Consider the following 25,853-nt stretch of genomic DNA (forward strand, 5'->3'; position numbering starts at 1 on the left):
AGTTATTTGGTAGGCAGAGAAGTCCTAGCTCCGGAGGGGGAAAGACTCAGCTGACATCCAGCCTGGCTGCTGCTTGGCTGTGTGACTTGCTCTCTCTGAGCCACAGCTACCCTATCCACAGACCAGGAAAATCCTCATTTTCTCTTGTTACTTGCAGAACTGATGCAGACATGGTTTATGGAATCTCGACCACAACGTCTAGGACGTGGCAGGACCTGGGTCTCGGGTCTCATGGACCTGGAGGCTGTCCCCTCAGTTGGAAGATGGACAAGGATGAGTGCAGGGGTACATTCTGCCTAAAAGGGAACACGGGAGGTCTGCCTAAGCTTGTTGGGTAGTAAAGGCTGATTGTAAAACTGACTCCGAGTCACCACAGGTATCGCCGACTGCACCAGCCACAGCCGTGAATGTGGCACGCAGTGGTAGACCCCTCTGGAGAGCGGATGACGGGCCATTAAAGGAAGCTGATGGGGGGTGAGAAGTTGGGAAGAACAAAACTGATGGGAGAGAGGAAGGAGAGAACAAGTTTCAAAGGGTAGTGCCACCAACAGGGCAGAGAAAAAATGAAGCCAAGGGAGAGACCAGAAATAACCAGACTGTCAAACAGGGATGAGTAAGGGGAGAGGCAAAGAGGTTCTTCCTTGCCTGTGACTTCCTCTCGAAATTTTCTCCGCCTCTTGTACTTATTCCCGTATGTCTCCCTCTTTTTAATTCCCACCACTTCATTTCTAAAACTACATTTTCATTCGCAAGAGTCACTCCCACGTGCTGTCTGACAAGTGGTATTCCTCCCACCAGGAGTCAGGAAGTGAAAACCCAGGGAAACACCAACCCAGAGTGGCTCCCCCAACCCCCAAGGCCCTCCAGCATCCAGGATGAGATCTAGAGCTGATCCTGGTTCCAGACAGGAGGGGTCCAGTGCAGAGGGAGCAGCTGCTCACCTCTCCACTTTCTCTTCCTGGCCATTGATGTCCTCATTTGCACTCTCTTCAATTACAAAGGATGCACTTGTCTTCAATTACAGGCGACCCACGCAAATGTCCCATGATTAGAATTTACCACCTGATAATTGGATGGTCACCTTCCCTTTCTGGCAAATTTATAAAATGTTATTTTAAAACGTCAGTATTGGACATGTTTAAAAGAAAGTTCACACAAAAACAAGGCCATGAGAATATGTGGTCAAAAGCCATGGTGCCCTCAGGGTGGGAATGCATTTATTTCCATAGTGCACCAGTTTGTCTCCCAGTCTGTCAGTTTAACATGCCAAGAAAATGCTCAAGTAAAATGTTTCATTCTGGTTTTCTTCAAGAAAGCTGTATACTTTAAAATAAATAAATAAATAAAGGTTATACTGAATCAAGAGTATCAATGACAGTTAAATGTTACCCATGTGGGTGCTCAGGGAGGGTGACTTCAAAGACACAGTGATGCAGTTTGATAAAAGTGTAACAACCCATGAAAAGTTCATCTTTCGGGAAATCTCTACTTGAAAAATAAGATGACACTAATATTGTCCCTGGAAATGCATTCATTCTCTAGTAAAAGCGTGTCATCCACACCTCATCAAAGAGATGCTAATGTCTACAACTGCCAAAAGCTGGGCTGCCTGAAGTGAAAGCTGCAATGTTCTCGCAAACGACTTTGTTCAGTAAATAAGTACAATGTTAAGAGACATTTTCTTGTAAGATACACCAAGAAATAAAAAGGGAGTACCCTACCAAATGAAAACAAATGCACCCCAAAACACAATATGAAACAAGTGGTGGGGGACCTCCCTGGAGAAGCTGATTTGCTCATTGCACCTTTGGACCCACCCTGCTTCTCAGGGAGGGGGTCCTGACGAACCACAGGACATGGGAACAGGCTGACTGATGCTTTGCATTTCTTCCACTTTGCTTGCGGTTCTCAGGAACTTGGACAAAGCCAAGAAAGAAACAAGAGCTGCCAGGCTCTGAATAACTCTTTAGAAGTGGCGCCTCTAAAAAAGAATCACCGGGTTTGAGGTGAATGGGATTGAGAGGACAGAAAGAAAAGGACAGAAGCGCTGTCAGAGAACTTCAGAGCCACAGACAGAAACAGCTCTGCCTTCCTCAGAGGGAAGCTTTACTTTTTGCTGAGCTGTCCCCAGGCACTGCCCCACGGGGCCCCCCGCGTGGCAGAACCCGGCGCTGGTTTAAGAGCTGATTTTAGTCTCTGAGGTAACGTGGAAGGACATTACGTTCTCAGGCGTGGCTCACTGTAGGGATTAGCACATATGGCCTAAGAAAGATATGCTGGATATGTGGTAAATCATTCTCAGGAGCCCATCATGAAGCCCACTTTGTTTTAACAGCACAGATTTTAGCTAAAGTACTACAAAACAATCACTAATTAGAAAAAAAAAAAAAGAAAATCCCACTAAGGAGATCACATTTTCACCGACTTCCCATTTTCTCCTAAGAGTTTTTCCTTTTTCCTCAATAAAGCCAACCAACAAGAGGCAGTTTACATAATCATTAAGAGCATGAACTCTGCAGTCACATTTCCTCGGTTTTGAGCCAGAAATATGAAATTGGGCAATTTGTTCAACCTGCATAAGCCTCAATATCCCCCTCTGTAAAATGGGCATGATACCACCACTGACCTCATAGCACCCTGAATAGAGCTGGCACACAGTAAGTGCTCAGAGAAGGTCAGTATTTGTTAATGGTTATAAAAAGAAAAAAAGTTACTACTGCAAAGTCATGACATCCTTGTGCCTAGACTGAAAAAATAAGGCATATGATTAATGTGTTTAATTATCTGTATGTCTGCCTCTCAGAGTTAAGAATGTATTTCTTGAAGGCTTATTCATTTTTTGTCTCAAATGTCTCAGTTTCTGGCATATAAGAGCTCAGTAAATGTTTCAGTACAGAAGTGAAAGGAAAGGAACAAAACTTTGCAGACCAAATAATGTGAGCAATTGTTAATATTGTCATATAAATAAATTCAGATTTAATGAGCTTTTACTGAGTGCCTACTTTATGCTAGGCCCCACATGAAGACTTCACATTATCTTAATAGATTTCTACAGACAAGACACATCTGTGCAACTGTAAAAATAAGAGACTGGCTACTGAGCTGGACTGAGACTCAGACTATAACCAGCTTACAACCAGAAAAGGGTTCGTTAATTAAATATGAGTTAATTTTCAAGCTATACAAATAACATATTTATATGCTTCCAAAATGTAGAAGCAGAGGGTCCATGGACCACAACATGGGGGGATGCTATAGGACTACACTGTCTCCTCTAGATCTAGGGCAGGGTGATGGTACCCAGCTGGGATACAAAAAGCACCTTGGGGATAGTTCTACCACCCAAAGGGCCCACGTCAGAAAAAAGCCCTGTTTTAAAGGATCTCTTTAACCACAGAATAAAGAACTACATATTACATCCAAGACTCGGCAGCAACTCAATTTCCAAATGTTAGTTTTTTCATGAAATCATCATATATCCCAGGAAAAAGTCATACTGATCTCAGCTCTTTTACTTTTTACTTTTTTGGGAAGAATGTTAAGCCAGTGTAAAATGAGTAAGTGGATTTCAGTCTTCTGAAAGGGCTTTTGGGTATGGTTGAGAAAGCTAACTTTGAAAACTTAGCAACACAGGATACATTATGAGTAAGTTCCTTACTTTTTTTTTTAGTAATGATGCTAATTCACCAGATCCTTCTGAAAGAGTCCTTTTATTAATTTCAATGAAGTCAAGTTGAGAACAAGTTGTAATATGAAACACACTTTATGCAACTATGTTGAAATTCTCTGCCAGAGTTACATATTCCCATGTAAGAACTTTATGGTAAAACAATTTCAAAACAATATCAAGCATCAGGTTGGGTTCATTTTGGTTTTAGGTTGCCACAGGAAAACTCTTTCTATACAAATCATTGAAATCCTAAGGCAAAATGATAGTGCTTTTAGTAGGAAAAAAAATCATGTTCCCTACAGTTTATAATAAAAGAGCTGAAACTGAGCCCCAACTGAAATTATACTGTTAGGCAACTCCAAAAACTAAACATAAAAACATGCTAAAATGCAACACAGAAGGAAAACCATTCTCATATGCACAGTTTTAGATGCTTAGCCATTCCTGACCCCAGCCCAGATGAGATCGACTGATCCTTCACAGGGTTTCCTCCCATCAGCCAACAAACTCACGCGCTTCTCGGCCACACGGTTCCTCAGGAAAACGCGAGCAATACATTTAAAGGCCAGAAGAAATCCCGTGGGTGGGTTTGGTCTGCTTTTCAAAACCAATGAACTTCTCATTAAATAACCTTTAATAACAAGAGAGAAGTTTACAAGACATACACCCAACTTAACTACAAGGCAGGCTATGTTGCATATCTCACCGTATTTTTTTTTTTAAAAAGAGAAGCTTTCTGAATGGCACAATCCATTTTGCCAGGTAATGTCAGAAAATTAATGAGTCCTACTTGGAAGTACTACCAGGCTCATTTTTAGAATGATTTTCAGGAAGTATGATGTTTCGATCACAAAAGCCCAAGCATCTAAAACCTCCATGACACTTTATTAATTCTTTATAAAAAAATCTTTCATAAAATTCTTTATAAAATAAAGTCTTGCAACCACAGGAGAATTCTGAGAATCCAGCTTTTCCAGAAAGCTTAAGAGAAATACTTGCGTTTCACCATTCTCAAAATCATTTGAGTTTGAAACAAAATAAACATATTATTCTATTTAATATCGTTGCACAAGCAAATTCAAAAGAATGAAATGTGTTCAAAGTTACTAGAAAAAATGTAGCAATACAGGCTGCCAACTTGTTCAATGTCAAGCTCTAGGCAGTGTAGCCACACTAGCAGTAAATGACTGACTCAGAGTGAGTCACGCTTAAGCCATTTTTGCTTTTAAAGTACTGCCAGGCACTGTGTTAATATTCAACCCAGAGTAAATTTAGCCCAACAAGAAAACAAGTGTTTCCATGGTTGCTTCTTCACAGTGTTTATGGTATATATGCAGCCATTAGGCACAGAAATCCAGTCAGATAAATTAAGTAGAAATGCTCATCTTTCATTTCTATCAAGGCTTTCAGACACTGGGAATGTTAAATGCAACCCAGGCTATTCTTCCATCTCCTTTCGTCTACCCACCCCTCCAGACCTCAAAAGGCAAATATGTAGAGTATACTATTAGTTTTGAAGTTTGTACCATTAAAGTGCCTTTGGCAGATTGCTGTTTGCAGATTTTATTTGGCCCTATGTTAAGGGTCACAACCACTTATATTTCTCTGTGCAGCTACAGGGCTGAAATGCTTAAAAAGTATCTAGCAAGAACAGTAGAAAATGTGGACTGCAGATACCAAATGAAGTCATTATACAGTATCATGCATAGTGAATGGTCAGAGTCTGCTAATGTGGTAATGTGAACACTCAGAAAGTGTTAAAAAAATACTGGTTGGGAGAGATGAATGGCTAGCATCTGATTGATCTGAAAATATCTCAATTTCTTTCAAAATATGCTATTTCTGTTCCAATGCACATGGAGCTCTTAGACTTGGATAGCGCACTGAATGAGAAACAGTTGCTAGGATTCTTTCCTAGTGAATCCACCTGCCTGTTTGCAATATAGAATCTCAGCACTAACTATATAGAACCTACACTATGGTCAAATAAGGGGGTTTGGCATTTTGCTCAGGAAAAAATCTTAAAGCTAGCTATCTCAGCTCTGGGTTTTAAAGTAGGATGTATGCCCCTTAGTATATAAACTCTCAGAATTGCTATTCAAAATTAGCTTTGATCTAAAAATGAAAAATAATTCGATTTCACTAATAATATATACTGGCATTAAGCAGGACATGCATAAATATGAATACAGCAAATATCAGAGGCCTATGCTCTTTCTCAGGGGGCAGAACAGTCTAAAATGTGTGGAGACCACTGTTGTACCAAATAAAGTCTCCTGGAGTTTAAGAGCCTTTTCTTCTCTTCGTGTTCTATCCTAGTACAATGTTTTTTACATTTAAATGGTCATTGGCACAAACGAAGTATAGTGGAAAAGTCTAGATCAGCAAGCAACTGGAGAAGACAGAGAAATGGTAATCTGAGTGAGGCAGGTCTGGAAAACAGCCACACGAAGGAGCTCACTGCAGCTCAGTGCAGCTGTAATGATACACTGGGAACACAAAGTCACACAGACCAGCCTCATCCAAGAGCCCATCTCTGAACAAAAACACTGACCTGTTCTCTTAACAAGACACCTCTACCTCTAGGACTCCGTGAACATTAAAATAATGGTTTAAAAGCTCTTTTCAATGAACTGGAAAAGCCTCACACAAGTGTAGTTAGATAACAGACATCTTTAAAAACACATGGCTCTTGGAGAACAACTGTGAAAGGGGTTCCCTGGTGGTGCAAAAGATGGAGACTCCTAAAATAGTCTCTGACTTGCTTGCATGGAATCTTTCAGTCCTATGGGAAGCTCTAACACAGGGCTTGGCCTAGAGCAGGTGCTTAATGAATCTCTGAGGAATAAACGGATAGAATACAAAACTCTTTACTCATAAAACACCTTATTTGAAGCCCACACATTCTAAAGCTCTGTGTTTGTTATGTGTATGTTTACTGCACTGGTAATTTTCCGACTCTGAAAGCCTAAGGGACTATATACACACTTCATCAGAATGTTTTGCTTTCTGACTCCTTCGATCACTGACTTCACTAACTCTACTTACAGTTCAGACAACCTATTATTTACCTGAAAGTTCAACATTATAGGATTATAAACAGTAGTTAAATCTCCACATAGGCAAAGACAGGGAGGGATGAATAGTTGAAGCATGAGATTTTAGGGTAGTAAAACTATTCTATATATTATATGGTGAATACACAACATTACACATTTGTCAAAAACTTATAGGCCGTTTGATCTAGTAATTCCACTTCTGGGTATAAAAATTAAAACTAGGGACTCAAACGGGTATTTGTATACCAGTTTCATTAGCATCACTACCGCCATGAGGTGGAAACAACCCAAGTGTCTATTGACAGATAAATCGATAAACAAAATGTGGTATGCGGACACACACACACACACACACACACACACACACACACACACACTGGAATATCATTCAGTCTTTAAAAAGGAATGAAATTCTGATATGTGCTATAACACAAATGAACTTTGAAGACATTACGCTAAGTGACATAAGCCAGACACAAAAGGATGATTTTGGACCTGGTCGGCTCCCTCCCTCCCCGGGCGGCCCCTCCGGCGGAGCGCGCCTACTCCAGGCCCCCGGCCGGGCCACGCGCAGACCGCCGAGCAACTCGCACTGCCGCCCCCTGGTCCGGTTTCCCCGTGCCCTCAGGCGGAGGCAGGGGTCCCGCCGCGCCCCGCAGCCACGTACCTTCCAGCCCGCAGAGCGGTCGCTGTCGTCTTCACCCCTGAAGTGGGGCCCGTTCTGGAACCTCCAGCGCAGATCCGCGGAAGCGGGAGCCGTTTCTCAGCCGAGGTCTCTGAAGTCCGGCCGGCCGGGCCAGCGGCTCCAAGTCCGGGCCGACCGCCGCCGTCCGTCCGTCGCGGGAGAGACGAGAAGGGGCGAGTGCGGCGCCGGGAGCCCAGCGGGTGCGAGGCGGCGATCCAAGGCTGGGGGGCGAGGTCGGGAGGAAGGCGCAGCACAGCACAGTTCTTCGCGGGCCCAGAACTTCGCGGGCCCAGAACTTCGCGGGCCCATCATCTGGTCTCCGCCGGCCCGCTGCGCAGACGTTACGGCGGGCCGAAGCACGGAAGGCGTGCGCCGGCTGGTGTCCCTGCGGCGCTCACGATGCTACTGACCGTTGAATAACGGCGGCGGCGGCGGCGGCGGCGACTGCAGCTACTACACCGCCCCCGGGGTTACGCACTCTGCGCCCAATGGCTGCCCGTCCACGACAGACGGCCCTCAGGGCCAATGAGCGCGAGGCGCCACGACGCAGGCCCGCCCCCGACCGATGGCAAAAGTTAGAAGATAGAAAATAGAAGAAAAAAATGAAATCACGGTGAAAGTAAATGAAATAAACACTAAATAAAAAGGACAGGAGTCAAAATCAGAAATAGAATTTAAAGAGAAGTGAAGTGACACCACTTAAATACAAAGGATTGAAGAGATAAGTATGAAAAATTACATGGCAATAAATTTGACACCCTAGAAGAAATGGATAAGTTCCTAGAATCATACCATGTTAAAAACCTGTTCTGGAGGAAATAGAAATCTGACCAGACTAACAACTAGTAACCAATTGAATCAGTAATCAAAAACTCCACACAATCAAAAGTCCAAGATGTTTTCATTGGAGAATTCCACCCAAACATTGAAATAAGAGTTAATACCTATCCTTCTCAAACTATTCCCAAAAACTGAAGAGGAAGGAACGCTTACAAAATCATTTCTATGAGGACAAAATCACACTGTTACCAAAACAAGATTAGGACACTACCAAAAATAAAAAATAAAAAAAAGACAACTACCCACCAATATTCCTGTAAAGCATAGTTGTAAAAATCCTCAACAAAATATTAGCAAACTGCATTCAAAAATACATTAAAGGATCATTCACCAAACCAAATGGGATTTATTCTAGGGATGCACGAATGGCTCACTACCAGCAAATTAATACATGTAAACACCGTATTAACCAAAGGAAGGATCAAAACTATACAAACATCTCAATACATGCTGAAAGAGGATCTGACAAAATTCGTATCCACTCATGATAAAACATTTCATCAAAGTTGGTATAGAAAGAACCTATATCAACATAAAAAAGGCCTTATCTGACTTACCCACTGCTAATATCATAGTCCATGGGGAAAAGCTGACAGCATTTTGTCTCAAATCAGGAACAACTGAAGGATGTCCAGTATCACCACTTTTATTCACCATAGTACTGGAAAGTCCTAGCCACAGAAAATGACAAGAAAAAGAAATAAAAGGCATCCAGATTGTTAAGAAGTAAAATTGTCAGCCTTTGCAGATTGACATGATACTCTATTTAAAAAAAACTCTAAAACTCCAAAAAAATTAACAGAATTAATAAATAAGCTCAGTAACATTGCAAGATGTAAAGTCATTATACAGAAAAATGTTGCATTTCTATGTACAAAAAGATAAACTACCCTACCCAAAACAGAAATTAACAAACCAATCCCATTTACAAATGTATCCAAAAGAATGAAGTTCTTAGACACAAATCTAAAGAAGGAAAACAAAAAAAAAAAAAAAAGGATGATTTTGTATAATTCCACATTTATGAGGTACCTCAGTCAGATACATAGAGACTGAAAGTAGAACAGTGGTTTCCAGAGTCAAGGGGTAGGAGAGCAGTTATTGTTAATGGATATTGAGCTTCAGTACAAGATAAGGAAAAAGTGCTAGAGACAAACAGTGGTGACGGCTGCACAACAATGTGAATATACTTAATGCCACTGAACTGTATGCCAAAAAATAGCTGAAATGGTAAATTTCATGTTATATTTATACTTACCACAAAAGAGCCCCACAGAGCAAGACAGCACAAAGAATGAACTCTAATATAAATGATGGATTCTAGTTAATAGTACAGTATTAATATTATTGGTTTAACAACTGTAACAATATACCACTAAAATGTAAGATGCTAAAAATGGGAATGGGTAGGGGGAAACTTATCAGAAATCTCTGTACTATCTGCTCAATTGTTCTCTAAACCTAAAATTCTTCTAAACTATAGTCTACTCATTAAAAAGAAAAACCTAAGCAAAGGAGGTTGCTCTGTAAAGAAGCAGACATTTTTCTTTCATGTAATGCTGTGTACTCACTTCTCAGTGACCCATTTCCTTATCTGGGACCCTGGGACCCCCATCAGAACCCTGAGCCCCACCACTCAGCCTGGCTCCAGCCTCTTTTCCTGCTGATTCTGACCTTGTTCCTTAATGTTCATGTATGTCCTAATGTGAGGGACCCAGATGCAGGTTCTCTTGCTCCCATGGGCCCTGGATGCTCTTACTATGCCCCAGTCTGTCTGCCTTGCTGTGACCTATGACTTGTCTTGAACTCATTATTTGTGTATTTTCTGGCTGGAAGTGACTGACCTACTACTGACTGTTGGTACTCTAAACTTCGATACAGTTCCCTAATTCTGTCCACCAACCTTCTATTTATTTTGCTGTAAGGCCCAGACCAGCCCGGTAGTAATTAACTATGAACAGTGCTTGTGGGAATGATATTGATACAAAATGGTTAGGTTCAAGAACATTTCTTAACACTGAAAATAGGAGAGTTCTTTATTCAATGTAAAATGCCTCTTTATAAAGCTCTTAGGGGTACAACTATACTCTACCTTCTCATTTCCTGCCTTAATTCTATGTTCACAGGGTATCCTACACGTAAAGGGAGAACTGCAAACTTGAATGCCTACCAGGAAAAGCAGTGAAAGTGTACCAGATAGAAGACAAAGGGAATGGTCAGAATGGTGTCTGACCGAGAAGTACAGCTCTGATCTAAACCATTTAAAAACAACAAATCCCAACACTGTGTGAGCCAAACAAAACTCACATTTCAGGCTAATGTGTGATTTGCAACATTAGAAAAAGAGAGAGAGAAGGTGGGAAAGCACGAGCACCTTAGGTAGACTCTGATATTCATGACACAAAATCTGGGCTAAATCACTCCATAAAAATGCTTATTTATTAAAATACCAGAGAGAAGCTCAGGCCTGTGAAGGAGATGGGCATTCAAATCACGTTTCAGGACACCTAACCCTTGCCAAGTGAGAATGTGATTAATAACATGACTTGCTTCATGTGTAATGTTGAGATGTTGGTAACCTACGAAGGCTGAAAGGACCTTCTTCTATGGCCTGATTCATTTTGCTTCCGGTGTCCTCAAAGGGAAAACTAGGTAGGGAGCAGAGAATAAAATCTTAAAATGAAAAAAAAAAAGCCCCACAAATGTTCAAGATTCTTTTTTCGTAAAGAGGCATACTCTTTTAACACCAAATATTTAAGCTCTTTTCTTTCCCATTCTCATCATATAAAAGGGAATTGAACTATGACCGGTTGTTATCATTTACTGCTAAATGTAACTTTTAGATCAGAAAGTATTATTATGCATTGATCCTAAGATTATTTTTTAACAGATTAGAGAATGTCCTTCACAGTAAGCCTATGCCATGAGATACATGGAACAAAGCTTCTGCTTGCCTACCCTGAGCATTTGAATTAGCAGATGAATTAGAAAAAAGGCACATGTTCCTCCAGGCACACCAGGTACATACTTTGTGGATTAGAGCACAGGCCAGCACGTAGTCATCCCATGCCTCCTCGGCCAGGTGCTCAGGTGTAGTGCATAAGAAACTGTACAGCTGTATAGAGCAGAGACATCCTATCCCACAGTTCTGCTATCTTAATAAAGGGATTACTTAGATTCTGTGAGTCAGTACTTTCTAGCCCACCATCTCTTTATCTGACCAACCATCCCAAATTTATAACCCATGTAAAAATAATTCATGCCCTGGCAATGACTTTCAGTGATTTGATAATGAACCACTTTCTTGGATCCTCCCTCCCCTCAAACTTCAGCCTGGCTAACAACATGGTTACCTTCTCTGCATTTCTCACCTTGCTGTCTGTGGAGAGGTGACAAAATAGCCTGGTTATGAACTAGGTGTCCCTTCACAGTGGCCTGGCTCTCATGGCCTCAGCTCTGTGTGTGGCACCCCGTTAGCTCAACCAAGTCCCTGAACTTCTTCATTCTCCAAGAAGAGCAACTTTTAAGAGATTCTTCCCACCTAACTCACCCAGCTCTGCAGTGTAGACCCAGAAAGGCTCTATCAAGGGCTAGTGGGCAACCAGTCATAAATCTAATTGGTATCTTCAAGAGTTAGCATCTCTGGCAAGGGAAAAGTCAGTAGTAAATGGGGTGGCTTTGAGCACTATCAATGTTTCCTATATATGGGTACATATAACAGATACTGACAATGTAAAGTAAAATATTTAACACAACGGCAGTGACCATTATAAAATGTTTAGAAAGCAAAAGCCCTCTCTGCTACAAAATTACATATATAGATTCTGCACATATAAGATAATCAATCCATAAACAGTCACAGAGCACTATGGACGTCTAAGTAATCATGGAGGGAAACAATGCAAAGATGCATAATGGAATGATGATATTTTCTTTTCTTTCCCCACGCTTTACACGTCTTGAGAAGCCTTGCAGAGTCTAGCCTTTCTCTAGACTCCCCTCCTCTTTGCTGTTTTTCTTTAATTGAAGTGCTGTTGATAAACAATCTTATGCTGGTTTCAAATGTATAACACAGTAGTTCAACAGCTAAACATATGATTAAATCCTCACCCCCTCTAGTACAGTTACTATCTGTCAATGAAGAAAGGTGTTACAGAATCATTGACTATATACTTCACGCTGTACTACTGTCCTCATGACTAACTTATACTGTGATTGTGAATAATTGTGCCCCTTTATCTCCCTCACCCTCCTCGCCCACCTGTCCCAACTCCTCCCCCTTAGTAACCACTAGTTATTTCTCAGTGTCTATGAGTCTACTGGAATGAGTACATTTCCCACACCAAAACTCTGGATACATGGCCAGTGGGATAGAACATCAGAAACTAAAACTCTCCTAAAAGTTAAGGAATACAAAGTCAATGAAAATATCAGATTATCCTAAATTGCAAAGAGATGATAATATAAGGGAGATAAGTGGAAATATTCTGAAGGATAATGAACAATATGACACAGAGTAAGAGCACTTTATCTGGGACATGTAGGTGGCAAAGACCAAAATGTTCAATAACACCTGAGTTGGCCATTATGTAGGAAATGGTCTCACTCATACATTGTTGGTAGGAATTTCAATTAATATAATCTTTATGAAAGGCAGTTTGCCCTTCATAGTATAATTTAAAATTTCACATATGTTTTGACTCAGCAATTTCACCAGCATTTACCTTACAGATATAGACTACTTAGGTGGAATTTTGTAGACATAAGAATAGTTATTGCAGCAATGTCGGTACCAAACAATTATCCCCAACATCAGGAGACTGGTTAAAAATTATGAGTTACTATATGGCCATTAAAAAGAATGAAGAAGCCCTATATGCACTGACATTGCAGAATACCCAAAATATATTAAGTGAAACAAGCAAATTAGAACAGTATGCCTAATATGCTACCATCCTCTCTCTCTCTCTCTCACACACACACACACAGAGTGATATTTCTACCAGAATACATAAGAAATTGGCAACAACTGCCTCCATGGAGGCAAAGACCCTACTTTTCACTACATAGTCATTTTACTTTGTGAATTTTATCAAAAAGATAAAAACTATAAAGAGGGGCAGGGAATACATATATACAAGAAGTGCTATAGAGAGGAAGGGGCTATCTTGAGCAGGATTGGTTAACAAAGATCTCCCACAGAAGGCACTCTGAATGAAATCTGCCTGGGAGAGACAGTATGGAAGGCTGGGGAGGTGTCCTGGAGGCCAACCGGGTGAGGAAGAAAGGAACAAGCCATTTTTGTCTACAAAGAGTAAGTGGATCAGAAAGGGACTAATGTTATGCCGATACTGAACGCTACTCCCTTTTCCACGTTCTTATATGGCACTTGTCTATTAGTAGGTCATATGCATGAATCTAGAATGCAATCCATTCACTTACTGAATATCTATTATGAGCCAGGAACTATGCTAGATGTTGAGGACAGAAAACGGTGAGACTCAGTCCTTGTCCACAACAGGTTCTCTATCTGAGGAAAATGCAAAGCTAGGAGAGAAGAGGAATTCCATAGAGAAAAACCTGAGCAGCATATAGCCCAGGGCAATTATCTCTCTGTTCTGCATGGTGCAGGGATAATGAAGGTGCTGATAAAAACAACAGCTAACACTTATATAACATTTAATATGTGCCAAGTCACTATTCTAAGTCACTTTCATATATTAATTCATTTAATCTTCACAACAACCCTATGAAGTAGGTATACTATTATTACGCCACCTTAAATGGAGTATGTAATGTACTGCAAGGTTTTTAAGAGCATACCATTGCTACACTGCTATTAAGGGGCTGAACCCAAATTTGAACTCAAAAAGTGTGGCTCTAGAACTAAGCAGTGAACTACTACTAGGGACCCTGAGAGAACAAGTGCCAATCTCGGAATAATAATGCTACCTTACACTTATTTGTATAGGACTTTGCAGTTTATAAGATACTTTCACGTGCTATTTTCAATTTAGAAAAGCCCCATGATATGTTCTCTTTGAAATGAACACACATTCCAGCTATTGAAATGGATAAAATTATAAAAACTACTATAAACTCTCAAAATGCCCATCACTAAAAATAACTGTAGTAGAAAAGTTCCTCAAGGAGTTCTACAGAAATTCATCATCTGGTAACATTCAAGTTAAGACAGTATTAGTTGAGCATCACTGCTTTCAAAGGAAAGGCACTGATAAACTAGACAATGGATTCAGGTTCTTTAAATGCCACTTAAACAGTGAAATACTGCCTTTGACTTACTAAAATAAAAACCATAATTCTTACATTCTATTACTCAATATATAGTTATTTGAGCACTTTGGCAACTGGTATAGGTTTAGATATTGTACTATTCAATTAGCATTAAGTGAAATGCACTTTAATCAATACCTCTCAAAATAGTTTAAATTGTTTAATTAGGACTAACTACACCAGAACATCTGAAAGACAAATTTACCTGTCAAATTTAGGAAAGGAATTTCCCCAGTTTCTTTTTACCAGCTTAGTTCTTAAATAGATCCAGACATACTTGTAGAAAGTACCAGCTGACATTACTCCATGGGGGTTTCCTTACTATAATTAATTTTGGATTTCCTTGTCAAGAGGGAGACATAATCTTTGCTTCTATTTTTTAATCAATACATGACTGAGCAGAGTACTACCCAGTGAAAATGAAATGGGTACTGCCCTTATAGAGTGAAATAAATATTCTCTACTCAGTTTTCCAACCAAAGAGCACAAATACTGCTGAAGGAAAACAAAGCCTTGGCACCGCTGGAGGGAAAAAAATTTGCCAGCTGTCTTCCCAGCATAATGCTTTCTACAGTCATGTACAGGATTATCTCATGCTCTTTAATATCTGCCACTTTAAACGACTCTCTTTAATTAAATAATTATCTTCTTGGGACAACACAACTCAATCCTAAACTGAGTAGGATTCTACCTCCCCACTTACTCAAATTCTACCTGATCTTCAAAGTCTTGTTCAAAACTCATTTTCTCTATGAAGCCATCACCCCCTGATTTCCAAGATCTCTCCCTTCTCAGGTGTTAATTATGTGAATCACACATCCTGATTCATTTGCTCCCTATCTTTTTCTAATTCAATAGCACTCTGCTTGTATTTCTCTCACGGCACTTATCTTTCTTGGAACTGCAGTGATTTTAAATGTTTCTCTTGTCCACTAAGAGGACTAAGTCATACCCATCTGGGTATTATCTTTGATTAAAGCCCAGTGCTTGACACATTAACAATAAATATTTGTTGTCTTGAATAAATGTTGTCCATCCTATAAGAATACAAAAGAAAAAAAAAGCCACGTTTCTTTTTTCTGTATTCCTAGATACCTAGCCCAGTGCCAGGCATCAATAAGCCACTTGAAGATATTCAACGAATACTATATAAGTAAACCAGTTGTAGTTTAGTTTTACTTAAATCTGAATAAACATGACCCTGATCAAACAAATGACTCAAAAAATTGAGGTCATTTCAAATACCTCTTGCTTTTGTGGGTTAGTAACACACACACACACACACACACACACACACACACACACACACACACACACACACACACACACACACACACAGAAAGCCAGTACTGTTTCAGTAGTTAAAAACTGGTATTTGAGTATTCAAAATGAACAAACAAATAAGAGCTGGTTGGTAGCTGAAAACCTGGCCACAATACTTGCTATCACCTCTCAGCGAGAGGCAGTCTATTCTCCCACCCTTTGAAGTTGGACTGCCTTGTGATTGCTTTGACCAATAGTCTGACAAAAGTTACACTGTCCAGTTTCCTAGCCGAGGTCTCAGGAGATCTGCCTCCACTCTTGAGGCTCTTATCTCCCTCCTGCCATAATGGGAACAAATCTGAACTATTCTGCTCGGGAATGAGACCACCTGGGGTGCGGACAAGCTGTCCCAACTGAGGGTGTCCTAGATGGAGAGGCTGCAAGCCGATCAGGGAGCCTAACTGGCCCAGCAGAAGGACCACCCAGCTAAATTCAGTCCCAACGGCCAATCCATGGGAGCACAAGCCCAATAACAGTTATTTTGAGTCACTAAGTTTTGGTGTGGTTTGTTACACAACAAAAGCTAAGTCATCACCATTTAATTTAAAACTGAACACTTACATGGTGCCACGATGCTAATTTCTATTCCACGGAAGTTTTAGACAGCCAATGTAGATCATTCCTACATGTTTAATATTTATTTTTAAATAATATTAAAATCTAATTATGACTAAATAAAAACTCTAATTATGATTAAAGCAAAATTTCTAAATAGAGTATTTGCAATCTTTTTTGCTGATTTTTTTAAAACCTATTATTTAATAAATTAGTACACCTCATCACTGTCCCCTAATGCACCACGACATTTTTTTTCTTTACACCATGTGTATCTTGCTTACAAAATTGGATGGGGGAAGTCAGGTGTCACCTCTAGTCTTCATTGCTTTAAATACCTATAACTGGGAGGGGCAAAATAAGCAGTGAAACTCTAAATCAATACTACCAACAAGGAGTAGAAATGCAAAAAATTAAAAAACAAAAAGCTATTTCCATTTCCCCATCGCATTAGATTATGGAATTCAGTTAACAAATTTTGAGACATGAAAAAAATGAATAGCTTTCAGAATCAGACTGAGAGATTTGTGCATCCCTGGTAATAGGAAATTCAACTAAAATAGGAAAATTATGCGAAGAAGAAAAACTCTTTCTCCCTTTAATGTTTTTGACCCTTAAGCCCCTTTGCTCCTCCTTCCAGCCCCTGGCATCCCGTGCTGGCTCCTCCTTTTCTTCCTCTCCTTGACTCTCGGACTCTCCCCTTGCGTGGGTCATCTATCCCCATGACTCCAACCATCTTCTGGAAGCATGTGGAAAGCCTTTATCTCCCTCTCATTAGCCAGAGTTTTATACCAAAGCCTTTCTCATTTCCAACCATCTGGTAAAGATCTATGCCAAAATCCAGCACCCTAAATATAATATAATTTAATTAAAGTTATCCTCCCACGTCACTTAAAGACCAGATCCTCCATGAGACATCTTGCCTCTTTTAATGGCACCACCTCTTTCTTATCTACTCAAACTAGGAACTTGAGTGCCATCTTCAATTTCTTATTTGGCTATATCTATTGTTATTATTATTTTAAATAAGTTGACAAATCCTACAGTACCTCTTGTATTAATTCTCTCTTCCTATTTCCCAACATGATTCAGGATGTCATCAGTACTTGACTGGACCACTGTAACAAAACCTCTTCCCTTCTCAATTTATCCTATAAATACCATATCTGGATCTGTCTTGTTAAGGTTCAAGTCTAAACAGATGGTTCACCTAATGAAAAACTTAATGTACCCCATGACTTACTAATTAAACTATCCTATTCAAAGCAACAAAAAACTCTGTAACTCAGGCCCAACTTACCCTTCTAATCTTATCTCCCATGTACTTATGATGTGACTGGATCGCCTGCTGGTCCTTGGGTCCTACGCCTTTTCCTACTTCTGTTCATGGCTTACAGTACTTCCTTACCCGGTAATGGGGATCACAATACATATACAGTATTTACATTGCCTTAACATTTAACAATATATGATAAAGCATTTTCTAAACATTTTATTGTTTTGATAAATGATTTTCACAAATCTCTTGATTATTTTCAAATTTTCCTACTGAATATCACTGAGAAATATCTTTGTAGGTAAAGCATTCTCATTTTGGACTATTTTATTAAAACTGATTCCTAAAAGTACAATTACCAGGAAAGCATTCTTAAACATCTTGGTACACCTTCTGCACGTGATTTTCAGTTGACTATAGCTATCTTAAATCATCATTGTATTATCAAAGCTTAAGGTTGATCCTCATATACAGCTGGTGTATTCTATTAACTACCATGTTGGTATCTATAACCTATAATTCTAACATGCGTCTCCCAACCCTCTGTTCCTTTGGGGCTTCCTCTTCTCCTCCAACCATGACCTCCAATCTCCAGCCCATGCAATTACCAGAATTCAACTGCAGGCCAATGGCCATCAGAGCAAAAACAAAGAACAGTTCACAGGTTCTCAAAGCTTGGAATTCTGAAAACATAATAATATACTTTCTATTTTTAGAGGTGGGGTCACGGGGGAACTTGTTATTCAAGTCAAAGGTCAGTCAAGATGAGAAAGTTAGTATTTCAGTATGTCTGTGCCAGCATGTACCACCACCAAAAGCAGCACATGCATGCAGAATATTTTATTTTAAAGGGTGGTATTAATACATGTTCAAAATCACATGATAAATTGGATACTTCTGTATTGGCTTCCATTTTGTACACTATTTAAACAATTAACATATTTCAAAGCTACCATAAACTTTGCTTCAAATTCCTCTTCTTGCCAAACAATCTTACCTGCTAATCTTCCTAATCTGCAGTTAAATTAGGAAGACTTTAAACCACTTTCCACATTAAAACTTCTTTAAAGGTCCCACATTCTAGATGTGTACTTACTCTACCTTGGGAAAGACTTCTTGAAATCAGTGATATCTGTGATAAGGCAGAAAGATGAACTTGCCTTAACCAAGTAAAGAGAGAGGGAGTAAACAGAATATTCCACAACGAGACCAGCTAGTGTAAAACCTGCAGGTGAAAGCGAACATAATACTCTCTGGGAATTGCAAATGTGTGGATCAAAGAGCTAGAAAGGAGAGTAGTGAGAAAGTAAAAGAAGAAACCTGGTGCCAGGAGGGCCTTAATTCCAGGAGGAACAGGGGGCCATGTGGCAGACGACCATGACCAGATTAATACCTTAGAATGGTCAATCACTGCGGCAGAAACTGGCAGGCAGCAAGTCAGGGGCAGGGAACAGGGAGGAGGCTGAAATGGAGCAGCCTCAGCAGTGGGAGCACATGGAAACTAAGAGGGGATTGGCAGAGGTTTTTTAGGATGGGCCCAGATAGCACATCTTGTTCAGTGGCTGAAAATTCCTATTCATCACTTTGTAGGAATAATTTTTTGCTTTGGATAAATTTAAGATAAAAATCACTGTGGTCTGAAGCAGAAAGAAAATATTACCTAAATAAGCTGGTACTATATTTTCTTGACTCCACGATGCCATCAAATCTAAGAAGCATTGTCAACCTAATACACTGTGTATGGGGGGGATATCTGATGCTACCACCTAACAGGAGAGACGGGGGTCACGAAGGCCGATGGTCGGGAGAAAGAATTCAAAGTTCTTGGGTATAACATGTATGCTTCCTGCTTTACGCAACTGAAATGAAGTCAAAGAATAGTGCCCCCCTTGCTAAGGAGGAAGGAAGTACTTTCCAGTGGTAAGCACCCAATGGTCAAACTGGGAAAGGAGAGTAGTCAGTAAGTCTGGGAACACCTCTAGCCAACCGGCAGTCACACTTCATCCTGAGAGCAAGGCTGCTGCCCAGGTCTGCAAAAGGAGCCTTGGTGAAAAGGGATGCACCTCCTTATCCGACCTATTACCTCACTCCCAGGACTACTGGGTGTCGAAACAGCTGCCATGGAATATTTTTCCCAGGGGAAAAAAAGTTCCATGAACTAAGTTTTAATCCCATTTTGTAGTCTTTCATTCATCCCCCAAATACATGTGAAGCACTGGTCCCATGCTGTTCTAGGCACCACAGACAGACAGTATCTATCAAGGCAGACAAGGGCCTGCTCTCACTGAACTGACTGACTTTCTAACCAGTTGCAAGTTGCAAAATGAAGACTAAGGAATCCCACAGTAAAGGAAATTGACTCATTTATCTAACTCTGAAACCTTTACTATTTTATCTAAAAAAATTAACTACCTTTATTTTACTCCATTAAAACTCCACTCAGCACCTTTTATTTATGCCTCCTCCCCCCAGGCCAACCCCCACTCTCATTTCTTCTTCAAATTTTGCATGTCAAGTTCTAGGACCCTGCAATCTCAAGAGACCAGTATCCTTTTTCTCTCATTCCCAACACATTAATTACCTGCCTCTGTTCCTTGTGCCTAGCACAATGCTCTGCTTATAGGAGGTGTGTGTTCACTAACAATATATAATTTGAAATACATTATCAGGTGATTAAAAGAAAAGGTAACTAAATAGGTAGGTGCAAACAGCAGAGCTGATTCTCCCCAGTTAAATATAATGCACATCTGTAAGAGAATCCCTAATATATTAAAGGCCATACAGCATATAGTGACAGCTGCAGCTCCATTGTATCTGCTCATTATAAGTACATTTCACAAGACACAGGATGGCTCATTATGAGAATAGTGTGGTTCTTGACTCTGCTTCCCTATCAAGAAAAGTTTGCCAAAACCAATATTGAGTTGAAAAGTGATTCGTTCCTATCAACATAAATTTTTTCACACTCTTTTCAATGACAGAACATCCTTAACTACTTGACAGTCTAGCAATACTTTCTACTTCCTTCATTAAAATCTTGTGATCCTTTAGCAAAATGACTATAACACTCTGAGCTTGCTTCCTTCCACTTGAGAATTTATGCCAACCATTAGTAACTCTAAAAATACAACTATTACTTGGCTGAGCTAGAATCTGAATTGATACTTTCTCATTCCAAACTCCAAGCTCTTTCCATGGGTTGGACAGTCTCTACCCCCTGAATACTGTTATCAATATATCTAAATAATTAAATAAGTAAACATAAGAAGTTATCTAGAAAACAATTTCATGACTAATATATACTTTTTAACACATACAAGGCAAATAACTCTGAAGGAAAGTACTTGAATACAACAAATACACAAATATGATTATTAAGGCTATCATTTATGCTTATAGGTGGATACCTTTATTTTAGACTTAGTAAGAGATGCACTCACTTCCATCTATATAAGATAAAGTAGAAGCTAACTAGGTACCATGAACACAGGAACTTGCCTATTCTGTTCACTGTTGTATTCCCAGCACAGTCAATAAACACTTGCTGAATGAATGAACGTTAAGTATAAGATGGAATATAAAAATGAAGCTCTCAGATACAGAATAATAAAGTTAGTTTATACTCAATTCCAGGAGATAAAATACAATCTAATTCATCAAATAATTACTGAGTAACTTACATATGCCCACAACTATGCTATGTACACACAGATCTTCACTTTTAGGTAATAAGCTGCAAGGGATCTGGAATTGCAAACCAGATTTGCATTCTCTAGAGTGCCTAGCTAAATAACCTTTAGCAGATTATTTTCAACCCTTGTACCTAAGCATTACCTGGAGAACTTAAAAAAAAAAGGCAGAGCTTTACGCAATTGAGCCCCACCAGACCCAGTGAAACCTGAATCTCTGGGGATAGGGACCAAATTCTGATTTTAAGGTTCATATCTGATACTGATACCCAGTGATGGGTGAATGGTTCTCAGATTCTGGTGCACAGGAGAATCACTTGGAGGGGCTGATAAAACTCTCAACCCCCACTCCCAGAGTTTTGGCTTCAGCAGGTCCTGGTGCCTAAGAAGCTTCCAGGTGCTGTGCTGCTGCTGGTGTGGGCCGCTGCTGACCAGATACACTAATCGGAAAACATGAACACTATATGATAATTTTAAATATAAAAAAGGAACTTCATGCTCAACATCATTGGTCATTAGAAAAATGTAAATTAAATCCACAGTAAGATATTACTAAGTACTTACTAAAACGGCTAAGATTTAAAACAAAACCAAAATAACCCAAGTGCTGGCGAGCGTGCATGGCAAGCACAATGCTCATACATTGCTGATGGGGATGAAGAATGGTACACCACAACGGAGAACAGCCTGTCAGTTCTTCTAAATTCAAATATACTTAGCTTATTAGCCAGCAATCCCATACCTGGATACTTACCCAAGAGAAATAAAATGTTATAAAATGTTATATTCACATAAAAATGTGTACATGAATGTTTATAACAGCTTTATCCCCAAGCTGGAAACAACTGGAATATCCTTCAAAAGGTGACTTATGATAAATAAACTATGGAACATCCATACGAGGGAATACTACTCAGAAATACAATGCAACAAATGGCTGGTAACAGCAATGCTATGGATGAATCTCAAATGCATTCTACTCAGTGAAAGAAGCCACTTAAAAAGCTAGATACTGTATGATTCCATGTATGCCACACTGTGGAGAAGTTAAAGCTGCACGGAGAAAAAGACAAAACAGTGGTTGCCAGGTGCTGGAAACAGAGGAAGGTATCCACTGCAAGGGGCACCCATTATATACATCTAACAATTATAAAACTTAGATTATTCCAACCTCAGGAATTAAAGATTTGACAAGATAATTATTTTCTTAAGTATGATGTGCACTGTCCGCAGAATATTTAGGATTTGGTCTTCCTATTCTAGGTTCAGGCTGCTTTCTGAGCATGGATGGCATCATACTCTCTCAAAATAAGCTACCACGAGAGAAACACCCATAGTTCAGTTTGTGTTTAAACTTGCTGCTGATTCATTTCTTCCTTGATAACTGAACCTTTCTTTCCTAATTACTTTAATTATAGCCATCTCTCATTCTAAAGCTTCCCTTTTCCTTGGGAACACATTTGTTATCCTTGTGACCTCCTGTGAGACTCTGGGTAGGTATGTCACCTCCAGGATCCAGTCTGCTAAAAACAGAAGCTGCACTTTCCATGCATCCTTCTCCTGCACGTGGATGTTGCAAGGATTAAGAGAAATGAGGTATGCGTGTGGGATTATTGCCGTTATGCTTGAAATAAATTTCATGGAATTTGTTCTAAACTTTAGTGCAATAAATATTCTACTCTTCTTTGCCATAACATAGCAACAGTTCACACTGGAAATGGCATTCTTAGGTACTATTTACTGAATGCACTGCCAAGACCATGGTATCTGGTAAAGGAAGACCATTTCTGAATCTCACTCTATAACTTTCTTTGTGACCTTGAGCAAACCACTTACCTTTTTTGAGCCTCATTTCAACTAATGTTTCTCTAGGAACTACTGTGACATCAATAGGAAGCACACCTAAATAAACTACTATGTCTGATATCATTCCTACTCCCTGATCTCTAAATGGAAATGATTCAGATTCCAAAAAGCAAAGAGATTCTCTCTCAGCTAGATGAAGCAGATTCCCCAAATAACAGAGGACATCAATGCAGATCTAGGATCTGGGAGACCCAGAAAAATTATTTACTCTCAGGAGTCCTATGACAAACTAATTTTTCAAGAGATGAATAAAATGCTTGAACTGAGAGAAAAGAAAGCCACATGGTAGTCATTCCTAGAGTTGGTGCTTTACTATACAGAAGAAAGAATACGAGCTTTGGTGTCACCCAAACTTAAGTTTGAATTTTAGAATTCACGATTTTAGGGAAATTATATTACCTCTCTTTGCATATTTCCTAGTCCATAAAATGGGTATAGTTATCCTGTAGGGTTGTATGCCCATAGTTTTAATTCAACAAACATTTATTAAGTATCATATATAGTAGGTACTATACAAAACCTGGCTATTACTTTTATTATTACTATTTTCAAAAGAACCAGGGCAAACTTTAGAGGAAGGCAGAACAGATGGGGTCTCTACTGCTTAATATAAAAGGCATGCAGAAAAGCTAAGTTCTCACGCATAAACTCCTTGATCACTTAATGCCTTGAAACTCCACTATGATAAGATCAATCTAATTTGAATTAATCTTTGTTTTCTTTTCTTCTTCACTTATTAATTACTTACTTGGTACTCCAACTTTACCTTAAAATGTGAGAATTCCTGGAAAGTAACAACTTTATGAAACAGAAGAAAGAAGACAGCTCTCCCTAATGCTCCTGCTCTATCCCTGGTATCTCCTTTCCTTTAGTTCCACTGTTTATTAGCTTTGTGACCTTGGGAATGTCACCTAACTTCTCTGAACCTACTTCATCACTAAGATGGGAATGGTACCATTTAGCTTCACTGATGAGTAAACATGTATGGGAAGAGAAACTCCAAGGTGGGGAAAACACAAAGAAAGCAGCTGGGTATTAAGAAACACAAAAATATTTTAAAAATCTGCATAAGGCAGAAATCTCACTAAGTGAGCATGAGACCCCAGGCCAGGGATATAATCCAGCCTGAAAAAGTCAATCTCAATCTCTCCTGTGCAATTTACGATTTTTAGCATTTACCAACAATTCACGGTCATCCAGCAAGTGAACGGTGATGGGTTTACCAACATCATCAGGAAAGAAATGAAGTTCAACTGAGGGTCACAGGGATGATAAAACTGTCCACAGGAGAGCCAGCAAACTAAAGTTTTTATAAAGTTGCTTAAATGTTCCTAGCAGTCACACTTAGAGTGAGCCACATTCACTTAATTCCTGGGCATAATGATACTAGGGCATTAAAAACTGTATCTTACTATGTACACTACACATTTGCACCAAAAAGTAAAAGGTTATATACACAAAATCATGTATGTTGACTTTTTTGAGCAATGCAGGGATTTTTCAAAGATAACTGTTTTTCAAAGACAAATTGATTTTTCAAAGATAAATTGTTAACTTTTGTTGATTTCAGATCCTAATCCTAATTTTCTTTCCCCCTTATTCTCTTCTTTACTGATAATATATTATTGAAGGGAAAGGAGTTCTATCATCAGACTGCCTTAACTAGGTTCTAACCCTCTTTTTCTAGTTGAGTAATTCTGTTCTATAAATATTAACTGAGTCCTCATTATGTGTGGAATGAAAGGAACACAGAGATGAAGAAGAAATTATTCCAGCCTTAAAGGGTCTTGGGCTTTAGTTAATTGCAGGCCAAGGAACACTGTTTGGATAGACAGTTACCTTATGACAAAGAGATTTATGTGTTGAGGAGTATCAGGATTAAGTCAGTTTAGTCATCACTTTGCCCCGTTTAAATGCACTCAAAATATTTTTAGGCATAGCCAAACATTTTCCCTCTTGGCACCACTTGTGTTTCTTTCTCATTTCTTTCCTTGCAGGTTTCAAAACTCACACATGCCCTTCCAGCCTTCAAAGGAGCTAATCTTCCCTACGGCCCCCTGTTTACCTTCATGTGGGCCAGGAGCTCGCAGACCTGTCCTGTCTCCATAAAATCTCCATCTCTTTGCAACAGCACCCACTAAGCTTCTACTATATATTCTTAAATGACATTTCATGCACATTCTGGCCTTAGTTTGGAGTATCTTGAAAACAAAGCCACCATTTTCTCTGACGACATCGTAATTTTCTGTCAGTTGGCCAAATTAATGCTGATGTCCTTCTTCTGAGTGCCAACCAAGTCACCAAAAATGGTATTATGAGACGGGGAAGCCACAGGTCACAAATAGCTTTGTTCACAGTGTTTTAAAAACCTAGTAATGGAAATATAATCACCTAGATCTCTGGATTTTCCAAAAGAACCTGAAAGCCTGACAAAAGAACCACACCCACTCACAGTCACAACAGACAGGCAAGGGGGCAGGTGTCTCCCTACTTAGGGCATAAGCTCACAAGTGTATGGTGGTTTCCCTCAAGATCCTCCTTCCAATCAAGGGCCTGTGCTTTACATACTGTGCGTGTAGACTTCACGCTGGAGTTT

The 25,853-nt window shown here is 39.6% G+C and overlaps 1 protein-coding gene across 5 annotated transcripts in view; it reads right to left on the bottom strand.

The window, feature by feature from the left end:
- Nucleotides 1-25,853, bottom strand: part of LOC140849262 (serine/threonine-protein kinase TAO1-like) — a 242,042-nt gene that overhangs the window by 202,157 nt on the left and 14,032 nt on the right. For 2 of the 5 annotated variants that reach the window (XM_073236252.1, XM_073236253.1), the window contains exon 1: nucleotides 7,397-8,802. The gene's annotated coding sequence lies outside the window, so the exon portion shown is untranslated. The other 3 variants (XM_073236255.1, XM_073236258.1, XM_073236257.1) reach the window with 3 other exon arrangements.

The sequence above is a fragment of the Manis javanica genome, chromosome 4 (assembly GCF_040802235.1).
Source record: "Manis javanica isolate MJ-LG chromosome 4, MJ_LKY, whole genome shotgun sequence".
Classification (NCBI taxonomy): domain Eukaryota; kingdom Metazoa; phylum Chordata; class Mammalia; order Pholidota; family Manidae; genus Manis; species Manis javanica.